The 19,548-nt window shown below is 38.1% G+C and overlaps 1 protein-coding gene across 8 annotated transcripts in view; it reads right to left on the bottom strand.

Annotated features, from left to right (window-relative positions):
• Positions 1-19,548, bottom strand: part of SIPA1L2 (signal induced proliferation associated 1 like 2) — a 151,861-nt gene that overhangs the window by 106,536 nt on the left and 25,777 nt on the right. For 7 of the 8 annotated variants that reach the window (XM_055810595.1, XM_055810597.1, XM_055810598.1 and 4 more), the window contains exon 2: positions 14,450-14,522. The exons of the other annotated variant lie outside the window; for it this stretch is intronic. The gene's annotated coding sequence lies outside the window, so the exon portion shown is untranslated. The remainder of the gene's footprint in view (positions 1-14,449; positions 14,523-19,548) is intronic. 8 annotated transcript variants of the gene reach the window in all.

Genomic DNA, 19,548 nt, shown 5'->3' with positions numbered 1-19,548 from the left:
AAAAAAATTAACAGATCACCTTAATACAACAGTTCTTGTCATATTTGGTGCTCAAACAAGCTATAACTTCAATGAGTATTTGTTGAATGTCTTAACTTTTAATAAATTTTAATAAACCTAATTTTCAAAGCAGGCATCACCAACAACATTTGTAACTAAGTCAGAAAAATGCACATTATTAAACAAACACAAAAATTGAATGTGATTTACTGATACAGAATTAATTGTTCCTACACACACAACAACTCCACATTAGAATGAGACAGAATTCCATACACCATGCAAACTACTTTACGCATAAAATAAAAAAGTTGAGTAAGACTACTATAGTAGCATATTGTGCTTAAGCTAAACAAAACAAGCACTATTTCCATTGAACTCTACAGAACCCCAGTGACAGTGTGAAGTGACTGGGGAAGAGTGCACATTAACATAAAAATTCGAGTCTACTGGAAAAAAGCAGCTTTGTGGAAAACTGTAGAACTGAAGTACAAATACAGAAAAAAAAATCATCCAGAGCAGCTACAGAGCGCAATGCACTAAACATCTTCCTAACCTGAAATACTCTGAGTAGCAACTGAATTTGAGTTCAGTTTGTGTTGGTTTTTTTTTTTTTGGTTGGGGTTTTCTAGTTGTTTGAGTTTGGGTTTTTTTTGGGGGTGTTTGGTTTTTGTTTTTAGAAAATAGTTATTTTATTAATTAAAAACATGAGTACAGTCAGTCCAATATAAAGCTTGGTTTTCTAAGCCACATTTATGACTATGTATTCCTGCTGTGTTGCAATAGCACTCAGATTCCAGTAAGAACTTCTCTGTTTAATGCAGGGAAGTAAATTAAATCTTAGTGCAACAAGTCTACAAAACAGAACGTCAGCGATCAACACCCCACTGAAATAGCAGAGCTGCCCAGCAGCCAGCTACTCTGAAGTGGTAAGGAATACAGAGGAAAGTTTGCTGATCTCCACTTCAGCCTCACCAAATACAGAAACACTAAGAAACAAAAATAGTCACATTAAAAAATAAATAAATTCTTCCCAATTCCAGCTATCATCAACATCTAATAACTATAGCCAAGACAACAGAATTAGATCCTGACTCTGAGCAATGGGCACGTAGGCAGCACTTTTCTGGAAATGTCTGCTTCCAGAGAAGGAATGACTACTACTTGACAGACCACATATGTGGTCAACTGAAAGACTTTTTAAAACATGAATCAGTATCAAAACCAGATGTCTTCTGATTCAATTAATAAGCAGATTTCATAACAATTGCATAAAGAAGGTAGCATGTACGCTTCAGAATAAATTAAGTGCGAATGATACACTGCAAAGATTCTTCTATAGAACGCATACAGACACTTCTATTCTGCCTTTGTAAGGGAACATAAGAACTCAAAGTGCTTAAACAAAACCAGCCACCTAGCCCCAATACAGCCAGCCTTCACAGGAGGTATGGGATACCAGTAAGGCCTCCTTCCATGCTAGGAAACAAGGTCGTTTTACAAATTCTGTAATTTTAACATAAATAAACATCTGTTTACACTGTGCTTAGCTCTACCGTTAACTAGAGAAGAGAACACAAATAAAAACCTATTTTAGTAAAATCGCTGAGCAGTGTGCCCAACATAGCTGGGCAGTTGCCGGACTGAATACTTAAGGGAAATGTACCATGTAAAAAGGACAGAGCATCAAGGTGGTTAACACTTGAATCAAAATAATGAGGGCTGCTGTCTGCATGCAAATCAGCGTAGTTATCAGGGGTTGAAAGGAGACAGTAAGTATATTCCAGTCAAAGCTGACACTTAAGAAGTCAGCAAAAGCAACTAAAAAAAAATAATCTGACAGTTAAAATACTTAAGCTATATGTTAACAGTCCAGGCATAGAGTTAGGAGGAGAGAAAAAGGAAGAAAGTAAACTAAAAGAGAACTGCTAGAGAAAAAAAATTTTAACAGGACTAGACAATTAAATTAAACACTACCTATTAATTCTGACTAAAATTACGATTTCCTTACCAGTGTTTCTCTCGACCTCTAAGTCTATACAACATCCACAACGAATCAGTTTTGCAGGCCTTCCAAGACTGGATTGCTTGATCCCTCAGGTCAGGAAGCATATAAACACATATGCCTAAAATACATCCCAGATATGAATGCATGCACAGCAGGGCCAGGAGGCCTGCGTGTGCCAACTGAGCTCAGTTCCCTTCTCTTAGCAACTATGCGGATCATGTGCACACAACCTTGCAGCTTAACCGAAGCAAAAGAGAGGAAGGTGCCGGACAATTATTGGATAGGGATAAAAGCCAGGGGAGAGTACTGCGTTAGTGGGTGAAACAAAGAGAAGGCAAGAATATGAGAAAACTTCCGACAAGGGAGCATGTGGGTAAAGGAGGGATAGAACGCACTCTATCACCTGGTCCCTCATCACCCATCCATTGAGCTTATGGCCAACACTGGGGGCTTAGTATGAGGGACTGACACTTTTCTGGCAATAAAAAAAAATCCAGGTCAGTTAAGATTTATTCATATTAACAGATTAAAATACAAACAAACTAATTTTAAATCAACCAGATGAGTGAAGCATTAATACTGCATCATCCACTTCAGCTGGATATTCACAGAGAGACAAGATATTATGCATATTTTACCAAGACAGAACTCTCATTTTGTCCCAATACTCCAAGATACCATTATTTCTGACAGTGCTCTACAAAAAAGTCTATACCTCTTGAACCCTGAACAAAATGCCTTATGTCCATCCAGAATAGTTGCTGGTTATTTTTATACAAGATCATTCTAAGATAGTTACCTTTACTCATTCACATTTTAAAACTAACACAAGTTTTAATCTCATTGAACTAAAAGGAAGATTTTAATTTTTCTGGATGATGACTTTAAATGTTTAAAACCTAACAAACTATATCTCTGCAAAAAGTTTATTAGATATACCCTACACCACAGCAGCAACAAAATTCTGTTTTCAAATTTTGCTTCAGAAAGTGTCACAGGTATAACTTTACTAGGCCCTACACTTTCCATAGACTTGCAGCTGTTTCACTGACAACTGTCACGTTGTTCCTCTGTCACGAATGTATCTGGTTTCAAATTGTGCTTTAGTTCACCTTTTTCAAACCAGGAAACCTGAAGCTTCCAACAGTAATTACTTCAGTATACAGTTCTGGAAGCTATGCACTCAACACCTCATAGTAAGCTACAAACACCTAACACAATGCAGAATTCTATATAGTTTCCTGTGTGAGCATAGTAACAAAAAAATACAAGGGCAACAGGAACACAAACATGGAGGTTCTAAACAAAATAATCTTATTTCATAAGACACAATTGTCAACTGCAACATAACTTCAGTATGCAGTCTGACAATTTTTGTATTTTCACAGTTACTTTTTAAAAAAGACACTCTGCTAACACTCTAAAAAAAAAGAAAAGAAAAAAGAAAACTTAAAGAATAGCCTTCATTTTAGCTTTTTAGCTACATCACTACCTTGATACAAAATGTCAATCCCAACAAGTCATTATACAGGTAGCAATCCTAGGACAGAACAAGTTTCTTTTCTACCTCCTCCAGTAACACCACACTTCAGTAACTTCAAATCTATCGTAGCTGCATACATTAACCTGTTAGAGAAAAACAAACTATTTCAAACATTTATTTCTATTGTGCAGTTTAAGAATGCTGTTTCAAAGTCAAACTTTATTAAACACAAGGTAAGAGAGATCCAAGATTACCTTGCTAAATCCGAAAGTACCACGAAAGCTGGCTGCCCTGGAGACCCAAGTTAGCTGAAATGCATACAGCTGTCCTACAATCCACACTCTTCCTCCTCCTCAGACGAAGCTACCAACTGCGAAGTGTAATTGAATAATCAGCATATGTAATGTAAAAAGGCTAGACTAGACATCTGTTTATCTGCTCCTTAGAAAATAGTTTTGAACTGAACCTGCAGCCCTCTCTGATCTTCAAAATGCTAAAAAGCGCTTGCCAAAGAGAACAAAACAGGAAAACACACAGAAATCTTTCTACAGGTGTATTCTAAAGTTTAGAAGTGAGCAGGAAGACATTTCTAAATGTTGTCTTTAAAAAATAAATAAATCCTACTTGAGGGAAAGATGAAAACAATCAGAGTAAAAAAAAATCAGTCACATTCTTTGTAGCTGGCTTCTAAACATGATACATCACTAAGTAAGAGAAATTAAGTAAATATCGGTGAATGGTGCTTTGGAGCCAACTGACAAATAAAAAAAGGCAAAGCAGAAACAGATAGTCTATCTAATGTGCCAGTCACCCAAACATAATTAGCTGTTATCATCGTTAACAATAATGAAGGTCACGTTCCTACAATCTCCAAAAGACAAATGACGGAAGGATGTCACATACAGGAACAGCTGAACTCTTCCTTTCTTCTAAGCAGCCAGTCAGTATATATGTTGAACAAAAAGCACGTGAAATGGACGCATGTGTTCCTGCCCCTCTTAGAAATAACCACTTCAAAAAATGTTTACCAATTTAGTTTATATTTTTGAGAAAACTTTGTTGCTGCAGTGGACTTTGATCCTCAGCATTTGCTGGCATGTAGCCCTGCCCTTCCTGAAGCTGTCCAGAACAGTTAATGTCACTGGTCTAAAAGACGACAGAGAAACCTCAAGAAATTTCAAGAAGAAAATCTTCTTGTTTATTTTTTTTTAAGTATGATTCCTTTGCATTCATATCACTTTCTCTAATCTGCGATGAGATGGAACAGAAAAACTGTATACAAGTGGACACTAGATGAAGTGGAGGATCTGGAAAAATTCTGTATTCCTCTTTCCTCCACCCACCCTGCCCCTCCCCCCCAGGGCGCCACGCATGACAGAGTACACACTCCATTCATAAGGAAGAATTTGACAAGGCAACAAATCAGGTTACTAGGCTAAATGAGAAAAGTGAGAGGGCAAGACAAAGAGAAAAATGCAAAGTCTAACAGGTAAGAACTACAAAGTATTGTTTGTAGCAAATTAATAACTTTTTAGAGGATGAACAAAGACAAACAGAATACTTGTGAGATTTCTGGTTTTGAAACTAGATGCTTCCTTGCCTCCTGCCCCCTCCTCTCCCCACTCATCTTTGCAAATAGACAGGGCTCAGAGTGTGCTGGGTTAATAACCAGACCAGATCAGCCTGCAAGAGCTTATTTTAAGCTGTCTGCATTTTTTAGATAGGAATGGATGTGACAGGCTACCCAAGACAAGACCAAATATAACAAGAGGTCATCTGTATCATATTATTGATATTTTAAGACTAAAATTTACTGAAAACAAAAACGCAGACATTCCATAGACAAGGTAAAAATACTACAGCGTAGGCAGTTTCACAAAATTCAAAGCACCGATAGCCCTTTCAGACAATCCATTCTGACCCTGGAAAATGCTTCCAAAAGCTCATTAAATCTTCCCCCCACCCCATAATTAACTGAGCCTGAAAAAAATCCTGATGTCTATTACCCTGCCACCTAAGCTCACTAACCAAGAAATAAATGACCTGAGCATTTTCCATACAACTTGATTAAGAAAGAGCTGCAAGCTACCTTGACTTAATCTTTTTAATTCATGGAATTTATCAGTATGCTCTAGCTTTTTCTTCCTTGGAAAATACACAACAGTTTCAACACTTTTCCTATAAATTTCCTCAGAATCACACAGAACGATTGAATAGTTGAGGTCAGAAGGGACTGCTGGAGATTATCTAGCCCCACACCCCCACTCGAGCTGGGTCAGACAGATTGGCTGCTCACAGCCACGTTCAGTCAGGTTTCAAATACCCTCAAGGATGGAGAATCCACATCTCCTGGAAGCCTGTTCCAGTGCCTGACCACCCTCACAGCAGAAGTCTTTTCTTATGTTGATGGGATTTCATGTATTTTAATTTATGCCCATTGTTTCATGTCCTGTCACAGGGTACCACTGAAAAGAGCCTGGTTCCATCCTCTTTACACTCTCCCTTTGAATATTTATACATTGATGAGATTGCCCTGAGCCTTCTCTGGGCCAGTCTCAGCTCACTCAACCTTTCCCACAGGAGACATGCTCCAGACCCTTAACCTTCTTTGTGGCCTGCACTCTATGCTCTCCATTATGTCTGTATCTCTCTTGTACTGAGAAACCCAGATCTGGACACAATACTTCAGGTGTAGCCTCAGCAGTACTGAGGGGTAGGACGACCTCCACCAAACTGCTTCAAACACTCTTCCTCGTACAGCCTAGAACACCATTATCCTTCTTTGCCACAAGGACAAATTGCCAGCTCTTGTCCAACTCGCTGTCCATCCAAATCTCCAGGTCCTTTTCTGCCGTGCTGCTTTCCAGGTAGTTGACCTCCAGCACGTACTGGTTCATGGGGTTACTCCTCCCCAGATGCAGGACTTGGTGTTCTCCTTTGTTGAACTAGGGAGGTTCTTCTCTGCCCATTTCTCCAGCCTGTCGAGTTCCCTCTGGATAGCAGCCCAACCATCGGAGATTTCATGTACTCCTCCCAGTATCATCAGCAAACGTGCTGAGGGCGCACACAGTTCCATCATCTGGATCACTAACGAAGATGTTAAACAGTATTGAACCCAGTATCAGGCCCTAGGGTACACCAGTAACTGTCCACCTGATGGACTCTGCGCTGCTGATCACAACCCTCTGAGCCTGAGCCTGGCCTTTCATCCAGTTTTCAGTCTACCTCACTGTCCATTTTTCAAGGCCATCTTCCTTTATCCACCAAGCTAGCCAGATAGAAGTTTATCAGGTGGGTTAAGCAGGTTTTTTTCCCTTTTTAAAATCCATGTATATTGAAATACCTTCCAGGATTACTTGCTCTGTCACCTTCACAGGGACAGGCATGGCTGATCTGCCTGCACTTCCCCAGATCCTTCCTGCACATTTGCTTTCCTCCAGTCCTCAGGAACCTCTCCAAATTGCCATGACCTTTTGAAGAAAATCAAAACTGCCCTCACACTGACAACAGTCAGCTCCCTCAGCATTCATGGGTGCATCCTATCAAGTCCCATGAACTTCATGCTCATTTTAAATATTCTTTAATTTAATCCTTGTCCGCTGAGGGTAAATCCTCCTTGCTCCACACTTTCTGGGATTCTTGAAGGCTGGTATTAACAGTGAAGACTAAGGTGAAAAATGTATTGAGTACTTCAGCCCTTTTCTGTGTCCTTTGTCACCAGATCGCCTACCCCATTCATCAGTGGGCTCACATTTTTCCCTAGCATTCCTTCTACTACATACGTACTTACAGCAGGTTTTTCACTGCCCTTCACATCCTTCACCGGCTATAATTCCAGAGAGCTTTGGCTTCCCCTGAACCATTTTCAAGTTCTTCTATTTTTTTGATTTCTTATCTTTCCCATTCTATGTCCTGTTTCTCCAGTTTTTTCTGAGAATTCTCTCCTTCACAAATGATTAGCTCTCTTTTCCAACCTTCCCACTCATCCTGCATGGTTTTGGTACTAACCAAAACCAAGCTCATAGGATATGTTTTTGACCCATTCTTCAGCCTATCGCCAAAAGTATTTGCATTGATTCTTAATTATTTCGAATATTTCATAAGAGATCTTTTTCTGCATAAGCCAGAAAAAAAGGACTCCAATTAACTTATTGTAATCCTTCACTTTGTATAAAAGAACAACACACAATTCAATTTACTGAAATAAATTGGATTATATGAATTAAGAGATCAAGATGGTGTGCATCCTTTTCCCTCTCCCTCCCAACAACTTTCTTTCATTTCTTTTTATTTGGTTATTAGGGCATTTGTTGTTTGTACTTCTATTATCTTTTTAGTTAGCACCAGTGGTGCATCAGCTTCTTCCTCAAAAAGAAAATACATACTGCATTTGCTGAGGGCTAGGGAAAAAAGGTTTTACACTAGGTTCTCCACATGTCTTTGAAAACAGCCATCCCCCTTCTAAGACTCACCACTCTCCAGCTCTCGATCCTAGCCTTCCTTTCCGTATACCCAACCTGCCAACACTCCCTCTTTTTTGCCCACGGCCCCTCCAAAACAGCTAGCACAAAACACAAATTAGTAAGCTCTTCCATTTTATTAACTTGCATGTTAATCCACTCTGACTTCTATTTTTGGTGAACCTTGCTAATGCACGCCTTCACAAGTGGTCAACTAGGGCTTCTTACTGTTATCTCTATTATTTAGAGTGGTGTAGCATTTGAACAGGTAAGAGAGTCCTACTGCTTTCCAAGTTTCGGCAAGTTGAATGGACAGATCCAACCAACCTAATAAATCTTCCCAGAACCCCAGACTTTGTGAGGCACAGTGCAGAGAAACCTAACAGCACAGGTATTTTTTTGGCTTGCTGCCCTTAGGAACCAAAATAGCCCTCGGCCTGAACTGGTAAGTCCTGCCAGATTTACAACAGAGAACCAGACTAGCAAGACCAACTCTGCAGATTGATATGATTTTGCAAAAACAAACAAACAGTATTAATAGTATTTTGGATTATGTGATCTAATAATTTCTCCTGGGTGACAGAAGAAAGATTATGACTATGTACCACGCCAAAACTGAAGTATATAGCATACCATGCCTTGAAAAATAAAGCAGCTTGGTATTTTATTTATACCTGAGTAAGTATATTTTAATTCTTCTCACAGAGGAAAAAAATAACAATTTGGAGATTGAAAAGGGATATTTGAGACATCAGACATCATATGGGATTACTAAACATATCACATTGCTATTGACAAAAATGGTATGTGTTTATCTGCATTTCCAGCTAGTTATTTTTCACTTATTAGTCGACCTGCTGGAAAGCAGCTCTGTGGAGCAGGACCTGGGAGTTCTGGTGGAAAGCAAGTTGCCCATGAGCCAGCAGCGTGCCTGTGTGGTCAAGAAGGCCCATGGGACCCTGAGGTGCATCAGGAGGAACATGGTGATCCTCCCCCTCTACTCAGCACTGGTGAGGTCGCATCTGGAGTGCTGTGGCCATCTCCAGACTCGCCAGTTCATGACAGACAAGGAACTACTGGGGAGGGCTAGTGAAGGTGATCAGGGGACTGCAGCATCTCCCTTACGAGGAGAGGCTGAGGGAGCTGGGCCTGTTCAGCCTGGAGAGGAGAAGGCTGAGGGGGATCTTATCAAAACATGCAGGTATCTTACAGGGTATGTGTCAGGAGGATGGGCCCAGGCTCCTTGCAGTGGAGCCCAGCAACAGGACCAGGGGCAATGGGCACAAGCTGAAACACAAGTTCCACCGGAATATGAGGAAGAACTTCTTTACCCTGAGGGTGCCAGAGCACTGGAGCAGGCTGCCCAGAGAGGCTGTGGAGTCCCTACCTGGACACAATAATGTGCAACCTGCTCTGGGTGAACCTGCTTTAGCAGGCTGTTGGACTAGATGATCTCCAGAGAACCCTTCCAACCCCGACCTTTCTGTGATTCTGTGATCTGAAGAGATGCCTGCCCACCTCAGCAATTCTGTGGTTTGTCCAGTACAGTTCAGCTTCTTGTAACAATCTTCTTTGCACAAAATGTGTGCCATGTTCTCCATGAAAAAGTTGTATCACATTATAATCTATGTAATTTTTTGGATCGGATTTACTGCTATACATTCTTTCTTTGCATTAGTTTCTGAAAATATGGTATGTTTATATGTGAGCTGTATTGTTCTATCTACCACCATATCGTAACTATCAACACCACAAACAAACTCTCAATACTTCAGATTTTCAGTAATTCACATAAATGCATAAGCCTTTAGAAGCAGGTTCTTTCCCAGGTCACAGATACACTACCAAAATGCCAAACTTAAAATCAGATATGTTGTCCTATGTACATGTGTCCCTATACAATAATTATCAGAAATACGAAATAAGTGGTGGTTCAGTTTATCAGTAACTAAAGGTGGAGGAGTGGTGGACTTATTTATTTATTACTATTACTAAAACAAAACATGCCACTGGATGCAAAACTAAGACCAAATGCTGCTTTTATGTTTATTGATTCTATATTCGCTTAATATATTTGGACACATGCTACCAATCAAAAGGTCACCCAGGAAGTAGATGATGACTTAGGTAAGCATGGGTAAGTGTATCACTTAAATCTGTCATTTATATATTCTATGTGGATGTACAGCCTCTAATTTTAGTATCTGTTCCTCTGCCTTAACAGTATACCTACAGACATAACGCAGGCCTGTGCAGCTGCAAGAGCTAAACATCCTAATACAAGTAATTCAGATTCCTTTTTAAATACCTGCAACTGTAAACATTTCTCAAGCATTTAGAGTTGTGTGACCATTTCTAAAATACCCCTTAAACGGAAACAAACTTCAAATATTTTTTTTTTACTTTAGTGCTACTATTACTACTTAACTTCCTTCAGGTACAAAACCACTACAGCTTTCTACAATGAGATTGATTTTCTTTTCATCTCCTTATGCCTGTACTTATGATAGAAAAAAATTTCTTATGGTCTACAAAATACTCTAGGTTTACACATTTCAAAATCAGGATTACCAAAACTGCTAATCAGTATCAGTACCAGTACTACCATAATTTTAAGATATACCAAGAGAATTATTTTGACATAAGCATTTTAGTAGGATATATGGAAAAACAAACAAACAAAAAAAATCCCAAAAAATAAAAATCAATGTGTATTTGGTTCATGGATGAGAAAACCACAGTTTTCTGCCCCCAGCTCCAAAAAAAACAGTATTTCTTGTGTCACATACCTTGCAAATTATGAAGGAAAAACAATGCATCTCATTAGTATATTAATACATGCAAGACTAGACATCTGTAATCTTCATTCTTTTTGCAGCATTATTATATTACAACTACTATTACTCTGAACCACAGAGAGAGCAAGTAAGAATTATAAATTGTTTTCCAGCTTCTGCCAGAATTCTTTGAACAGCTACTATGCCTTAGCTAACTGTACAGCCAAAAGATACAGCACATACAGTACTAGCAGTTATCATACAATACTAAAATAGATTTAGCAGAGTTAAGTTCTCATTTACTACATAATTAGCATTATGCAAATGCAGATATTCTTGACAACACATAATACCAAATATGTTAAAATACTGTCCTCTCAGTCTGACTAATTCTGAAACAAAACACACTGCTTATATGAAAAGTAGTAGGTAAAATTTTCAGAGGTATGTTCTACACTGCTATTAATATAGCAGAGCTTCATCAGGCTCAGCAACACAAGAGTCTGGTGATCTTATTCCGTATTACGGAACAGACCATTTATTGAAAAATGGAGTCTTAGATGAGAAGTGGAAAGAAACTATTAAGTTCATGTGAGCAAAGGAAGCCACTTCAAACCTGATATACAGTAACATGTAGCTATTGAGCATCCACCCAGTTTAAATATTGTAGTGCACAGAGGGCAGAGGGACTCAGGTGGCTGGTCAGAAAGTTCAATTTTGTTTCTTGCATCAAAGCATAAGCCAACCATGCCAAACCACTGGCAAGGAAGGTCAATTATTCAGACTCTCTTAAATCTATGATTCTTTGAATAGATTGACAAACCTATACAGAATCCAAAAGCAGTTATCTTTACTACAAATTTCTGAATGCATAACAAATTTAAAATAAAAATTTTAAAAAAATCAATTCTTCTTTCAGATTTTTTTTTCTCCTGGAAACAATATGTAGCTGAAAATGAAAGTTAAAAGTTTTACTGATGTCATCAACATGATGCAGAGAGAAAACTACTAGACTGGAGGAAAAGAAGTACAAACTGCAATTGCATGTAGAGTACTATAAAGTATAAGGCAGCAATTATCTTCAAGCCTGCATTTGGAATACTGGAATATTCTGGATGGATATCCCTGTCCTGTATCTTCAACAGCCATGGGTACTTCACAAGCAGCTGTTGTTAGTAATTCTGCTCTCTTTCTGCTCTGTCTCCCATGTCTGGCTGACCTCCCTAGTCAGGTATCTTGTTTATGTTGTAGATGTCTGTCATGGGAACTGCATCACTACACCAGGCTCAGTCAGAAAGAAAAACATTGCCTCACACCAGTTACAGCCTAGTCAGAAAAGCTGGCGGCCAGCATGGACATTAGATGCTTGCACACCAGCTTTTACAAGCTTTGTTTGCTTCCTAGGCAAACATAGCTTGGTGTTGAACTTACAAAAACTAAAAAGATTTTGGGACAGTTCCATTAAAAAAAAAAAAACAAACACAACCAAAACCAAACACAAAACTCTAGTTTTATTTTCCTGTCTCAAAAAAGGGGTATTTTAAGAAAAAAATGGATCAGGCAAAGTAAGTTTTTGCCAGAAAAGAGAAGTTTCTAACCAGCTTCACGAATGATCTTTTACATTCTTCCTGTGTAAAAAGAACAAAGAGCACACAGCATTGTATTTACTACAGAAGGTGCTTGAAAAAATTGCAAATGAAGAGACTAGAATGAATACAAGAAGAAAATTATATTAAATAAGTTACACTTCATATATTACATATAATTTATAGTTTGTTTCTATAAAAATCTACTCTTACAAAACACAGCATTTCAATTGTAACAATAATCAGGGAAAAAGCTAAATTAGACTAGTTTCTCAGAACATTCACTTACTTTTCTTGGTATAAAGGTATATAATTCCTTATTTTGGTGCTTTGTAAAGAAGAGAAAAAGCGACTACTACAAAAATTAGCAGCCTAGTTTAGAAGATTACCTAAAACTTCTGTGTCTGCTTTAAGTTTGATATGATTTCACATTGATCATAGCCTCATAATATTATTAATACAGAAAGAAGGGAGGCAGAAGGGGCTCACCTTGCCACCTCCCCACCCCTTAAAAATCTGTCCATTACATAGAAAAGAAGGAACATGAGTACAGCACTTCTTCCCATAATACTCATTGAAAGGTAATTTCAGTGCTAACATGAAAGTAGGAAAATATTAAGAGCTTCTCTTAAAGAAAACTTTTCAGCATTTTCCTTACCTACTTTCTCCTACAGCAGCTGTAAAATTGTGAAATCCTGAATTATATCAAAGTGTAGCCTCACATCAACAAACATTTAATACCTCTTACCTTTAATTTTTGGTACACACCTCTGATACACATTTGACATTAGACTGCCCCAGGAATGTTGAATGAGCCACAAAGCATACTGTAGCCCTGTACTATTATTCTATTTCTTCTCTAAAAAAGAGATCTTCCACAACTACTTCTCCCTCTTGCTACTATCTCTGTCACCTTTTAATATGAGAAATCCATATTGCTAATTTTGCAATCATCGTTTTACTTTTCAGTTAGTTTTCTTTGGTTTGTAAAAGACTGAAAGTTTTTCATCTGGACCACAAGCAACTAAGCATACTTCTAAAACTCTTACTGAAGTCTCACACAATTATACACAATTTATTTCCCACTTTTTATAACTATCAGTATGATACTCCAAACAAAAGCAGTTACAGTACATATTTATAATGTCTGACAGTGACCAGATTACTAGGTAATAATATTAACTGAAGAATTACATATTACAGATTTCGCTCTAGATTACGGTATTCTTGGTGAACCCCTGGAGTGAAAACAGAACAAATGAATTTGATCACGTTTTTCAAGTTTGTATTGAAATAGTCCCCAAATGTTTTCATGCTGCAGAAAGTAAACAATTTATCTATAAATCCCCACAAGCAGGTTTTATTCCAAACTAAACATGCCTGCACACAGGGACGGGAATGTGTTCATCCCCCAATACATTAATTATTTCTTCACTGTGCTGCAGGGAGCGTATCTTCATTAAATGACAGATTGTGTTCAGCCAACATGAAGTATTTCTAAACCTGAGCCATACACTAGAACTATAAAGCAATCCAGTTAGAATAGATCAAGGAGTTTTGCAGAGTTAAGAGCTATAGGAGTATGACTGTACTTCTTAATTCTTGCTACAGGAAACATCAAGATGTCATGATTTTTGGCAGCTGCGGGCTCAGAATTTTCTACAAGTAGCTTAATTAGCCCTTACAAAGGACACTCTTTCAGCATATTATGCTAGTGTCTATTTCTGGTCATATTAGCTCTTTTCCAGAGGAAGACCAAGCTAAGAATTTCCAAATCACCGAAATAATGATTTTATTTTTAACTTATTCAATATATTAAGGAATCCTTCTGTAGAATAACAGCTGTATAATAAGCATTGGCTCAAAGTGATCGTACCATACGCGTCAATATTAATGAGAGGCAACCTGCCAAGTTACACATTTCAAAAAAGACTGAACTTCACTTGTACACTGAGCCATATAAACGATTCTCTTATGGGTTTGTTAAGATGCTTTAGATATCCCCAGGAAATTCAGTTTGTGAGATGTCAAACATCAAGACAGACAGTAGCACAGCTGCCATGTTATTTAAGAGGTCAGGTAATACTCCAAACATACTAAAAAGATATTTGTCACTAGTTAGAAATTAGGCATACCTTTGGCTAGAAGGATTCCCAAAGGATGCCAACTTGAGTCACTTTTTTTCCGGTATCAGTAAAATGGAGATACCTGCAATTCAAATGAGAGAGGTTTGGGGGTTATTTTCAGTTGAACATGTGCACTTACGATACTAAGGAGTAAGTAAAAACAATAATCATAAATGAACACTTATGTAAAATATACATGAAAACAAAGTATCCAGAACACATCAGTGGCTTTAAAATTCATCATAGTGTAACACATACCATATGTTATGTGTTGCAACAGAGAATTTAAAGCTTTTATCTGTGTGCTTTCCCAGCAATAAATGGAAAAAAAACTTTGCTAGGGGAAGAGGTCATGAACCAGTAGCTGCCGAACCATTAGACTGTTTCATTATGGCTCTGCTTCAAAGGTCATGATAAAGGGTCCACAGCTATTCCTAAAACCATAACATAAAAAGCAAGTAGCCTAATAATATTTTCAATTACAAAGATGAGAAAAATTCATGAAATTACACAAAATGTTTTGAGGGAAGACAGTAGTCAGTTCATCAAAAAAGTTTAGAAGCATTCTATGAGAATCTGTGGGATGACTTCCAGCCAATAAAGTATCCAACACTGCAAACTTTACATTTGACATTTTTACTATTACTTCTAAATTAAGTAAAATAAAAGTACATGTAAAGTACAAATATTTTAGAGAGGTCTGTCTGATCAACATACAGAGATAGAGAACATAAAACCATGATGTACCAATAAGGTGATCTGGCTACCTATTTTACATCTGCGCTAACAGTTTCAAAGGGAGTTCCTTTTAGCATGACCTCAGATAGTAACATCTAGCTTGAAAATACACAATGTTACATTCATATTGAAAGAAAGGAAAAAAAGAAAAACACACACAGCAGGAACAGATGTTATTTCCTGTACTAAATCACCACCATAGGGATAAAAATAATTCTAGTAAGTACTTCACAGAATAGTGCATACAATGGAAAAGAACACAAAGCCTCAAAATCCTAACTCAACTGCAAATGTATGTATTATAGACACCAGCAACAAACAAAAAGCCCGTACCGATGGAATGCAGGACAGTATACTATTAACCTCATTTTAGGCCTGGACAAAACTAAGTATGCTCACACTAGCAAAAAACTCCTGGTGTAGTTATAACCTAGAGCTTGAGCAAAAACTTTCACCAGTGCAGCTTTATGGAAAAAACTAAACCAAAACTAAACTATACCAGCAGTACTGTTGACCAGTATCATTAGATAACTAATCTGTTTGCCAACAGAAGACACAATTTGTAAAAAAAAATGAAGAAAAATCTCATTCCTAACCCCAAAATAACATCTGATGAAGACAGATTTCAAACATAAACCTCACTCAAGCAAAAGCTGAAACTAAAGCCAGAGATAAACTTTTTTAACATTTTATTCACAAATCCTGGAAGAACGAACTTGGGAACACAGTAACACCACCTAAAACCCATAAGAAGTAAGAGTATCCAAAATCTAAACAATCTTTGTATACAGTAAAACAAACAGCTGAAGAATGAAAGATAGTCCAATAGGACAGATTTCTCATCTATGTTATTGTTGGGAGCAAAAATTCTATCTTTGTACAATCACAGAATTGCTTAGGTTGGAAAAGCCCTTTGAGCTCATCAGGTCCCACCGCTACCCCTGCCCTGCCAAGCCCACCACTAAACCACATCTCTCAGCACCACATCTACATATTTTTTAAACACCTCCAGGGATGGCGACGGCACCACCTCCCTGGGCAGCCTGTCCCAACGCTTCACCACCCTTCCCGTGAAGAAATTTTCCCGATACCCAACCTAAACCTCCCCTGGCGCAACGTGAGGCCGTTTCCTCTCGTCCTGTCGCTCGTTATCCGGGAGAAGAGACCGACCCCCGCTGCCTACGGCCCCTGTCAGGTGGCTGCGGAGAGCGATCAGGCCCCCCCTGAGCCCCCTCCTCTCCAGGCCAACCCCCCCAGGTCCCTCAGCCGCCCCTCACAAGGCTGGTGCCCCAGCCCCTGCCCCAGCCCCCTGCCCGGCTCTGGACACGCTCCAGCCCCTCCACGTCCCCCTGCAGTGAGGGGCCCAAAGCTGAACACAGGGGTCCAGGGGCAGCAACTGGCACGTATTTCAGTCCAATCTGACAAACGGACAACAATTTAAAACAAGGATTATCACAATTTATAAGAGATACACATAGTTCTATATAGGTACAAGTCCATACTGCAGTTTCACAGTGTCACTGAGAGACACATTTGTTCCAAAGTAAAACTGAAATTTAATCATAAACTAAATCAAATATATATGCACACAAACAAAAAACCCTATAACTGTCTCCAGACGGATAAGAATAACCAAAATACATGTTTATTTTCCAATAGGAGCCTCTGGATTCATAAATTATATTATCTGCATGAGAGGAAGTATCAGCCAGAGGGAGAACCAGAAAAGTAAATACATGACAAGAAAGCAACTGCAAAAATGGAAAATAGATTTTTTAGAATGGCTATGGAATTTGGTCAGTCTTCAAGAAGAAACTGGTTTCAATTTTCTATAAATAATTTTATGAAAATTCCATTATTAATGTCTTACTAAAAAAATGATATCTTCACACATTGCAAATCACTAGAAGAGCAAGCTTCAAAATATCTGTCTCAAAGACAATTTCCAGATTGCCTATTTATGGCAGTTGAAAGTGGAATCAATTGATCCACAAAGTAAAGTAGGATTTAGAGATTTATGTAGTTCTTTTGTAAGGCAGCCAAATGGGAAAACACAAGGCTTTGTCCACATATATATTTTTTTTAATCCAAAGTTCTCATACAGAACACTGCATCAAGAAAAGATTATTTAAGAATTGAGAAGACAAATAATTTAAATACATTTTTCAAATAACTCATGATTTCACTACCATTCTAAGATTTTTTTCCCCAACATCTTGCCCCTACATTCACAAAGACCTCTAAATGGGGAAAAAAAGAAATACTCAACACTTAATGTATATTCCTTCAAACTCACAGAAAGCAACAAATTCTAAACCAGAAAACAGGAGTAACTATGCTTATTTTCTTGAACGTACTTTAAAACGTATTTGTAGCATTAGATATCACAAAACGCCTGAGCGTAAAGTAATTATCATACATCTGTTTTCCTGGATATCTGAGTCCCACCGGCATCGGTTTTTCTCTCCAGGAATTAATACATGCATTTCATTTTCTGGTTTGTTAGTCTTTTCTTTTTTGAAATGCCCTTTGGATTTGAAAACTAGAGCCTTGCTTCTACAGCGACGAGGAAGCCTACCTCGCCAATGACAAGGCACAGGAGAGTTCACATAAAAAGATACCTGCAACACAGGTAGAAGTAATTCCTAAGTAGATTAGGAAGGCCCATCGTTATTAATATTCCTGTTTGGCAAAAGGTCAGTCATTCATAAAACCGTTGCCTGCCATGCACTGCACCTTATTTTCAACCACAAAAACATGAATTTTCTGCACAGATCTTTGGTATTACTTATGTCCAATCTTTTAGTATTTTCTATTCCTATTTTGTTATCATAGCAAAAGTGAGAGAGAATAATATCGGTACCAGACATCTGATTTTCTCCCGGCACATTTTCTTTCTATACTCAAAAAGTTTCAGCTAAGCAATAGAAACTGATTCCAGAAAGAATGGGCAAATGGGCAGCACCCTAGCCAGGACAGCCTACTTACAAGGAGGCTTCCTCATGCTCTGAAACACTGTACAGATGGTCACTGCAGAGAGAAACTCCACAGCAAGTTCAGTATGACCAGAATACCAGCTTCCTGTGGTCAATCTACACAGTAGGTCCAATGTACCCTGGACATGCTCACCTCGTAGTAAAGGAGCTGTATTTCTGCTAGGGTATCCGAGGGAATATAGGAGAACTTTCATGGGAAGGAAGAAGCCATAGTGAATCTCTGAAAGATAAGCCTTGCAAATGTACTAGAAAAGTGTAATTCAAACTCCTACACATACAAAATGAAGCTGGATATATTACATTTGCAACATACAAAGAAAAACATTTCTTACATGTGAAATATAAACCTAATGGTTTCCTCATTAAAGAATATACAGGACAAAAATGTAATTACATCCGAGATCCCATTCATTTTGAAAAAATATTGTGTTCAAAATGGTATGTCGTTGAGCAAAATAAATTAAGACATAGCGCCACAAAGACTAGCTAATGCTTTGTGAGCCATTTGGTCTAGATTGTAGGATGCTATTGGCATTTGTTTCTTCAAGACTCCAAACTTTTAAGAAGAAACCTCATGCTTTCCTCTACACCTAGATAAAGTCTCGTTCATGACTGCAGTAGCTCTTTTAGTAACTCTCTACTTAGAATGAAGAAAGAATTAAAAAATAGAGAGAGAAAGCAAACAACCAGACATTTCTGGCTTAGAAGAACACAAAAACACACACATGCAGCAAAGGAAGGATTCTATTTCTTCCATAAGGACAAACACAAGGCACATGCCACATTGACCAAGACAGACCCCGAAGACAGACCCCTCTCAGTTGCCATTTCCATACACACGTACACATGCTCAGTCTTATTTGCCAAATTAGACTGAAATGCCCAGACAGTAGAATTTCTGTGTGAACAACGGACAAAAGAGACAAAATAGGTACAGCTAACAGACAAGTAATACTGCATGCATATTTTCCCCTACCCTGCTCAGTTTTATCTACAAAGCCATTGTCTGTCCTATCAGCTTATACACACATCTGAGATGTCCGGAAAGCCAGATTATTCTATAATGCTTAAGAAGAATTTAAATACCTAATCCACAGTTCTTACTGATGATAAAGGTTCTTGTTGGTGCTACAGAAAACAAATGAAAATCAAATAACTATTCACAGAAAATAATTTTATAACACAGGCAAGTATCCCAATTCATAACAGAATTATAGTTAACATATTTCACAGGTGAAGCAGAACTTCGAAAATATATACACTCTACATGTACATTTGAAGTCATTACTTTCAAGAAAAATCAAATTATGACATTTCCTTATCAAAGACACTGTATTTCAAAGACAGCCAGCTGGAATACAGATATGCAAAAGT

Source organism: Falco peregrinus, chromosome 7 (genome assembly GCF_023634155.1).
Source record: "Falco peregrinus isolate bFalPer1 chromosome 7, bFalPer1.pri, whole genome shotgun sequence".
Taxonomy (NCBI): Eukaryota; Metazoa; Chordata; class Aves; order Falconiformes; family Falconidae; genus Falco; species Falco peregrinus.
This window is presented reverse-complemented; position numbering and strand designations above follow the sequence as displayed.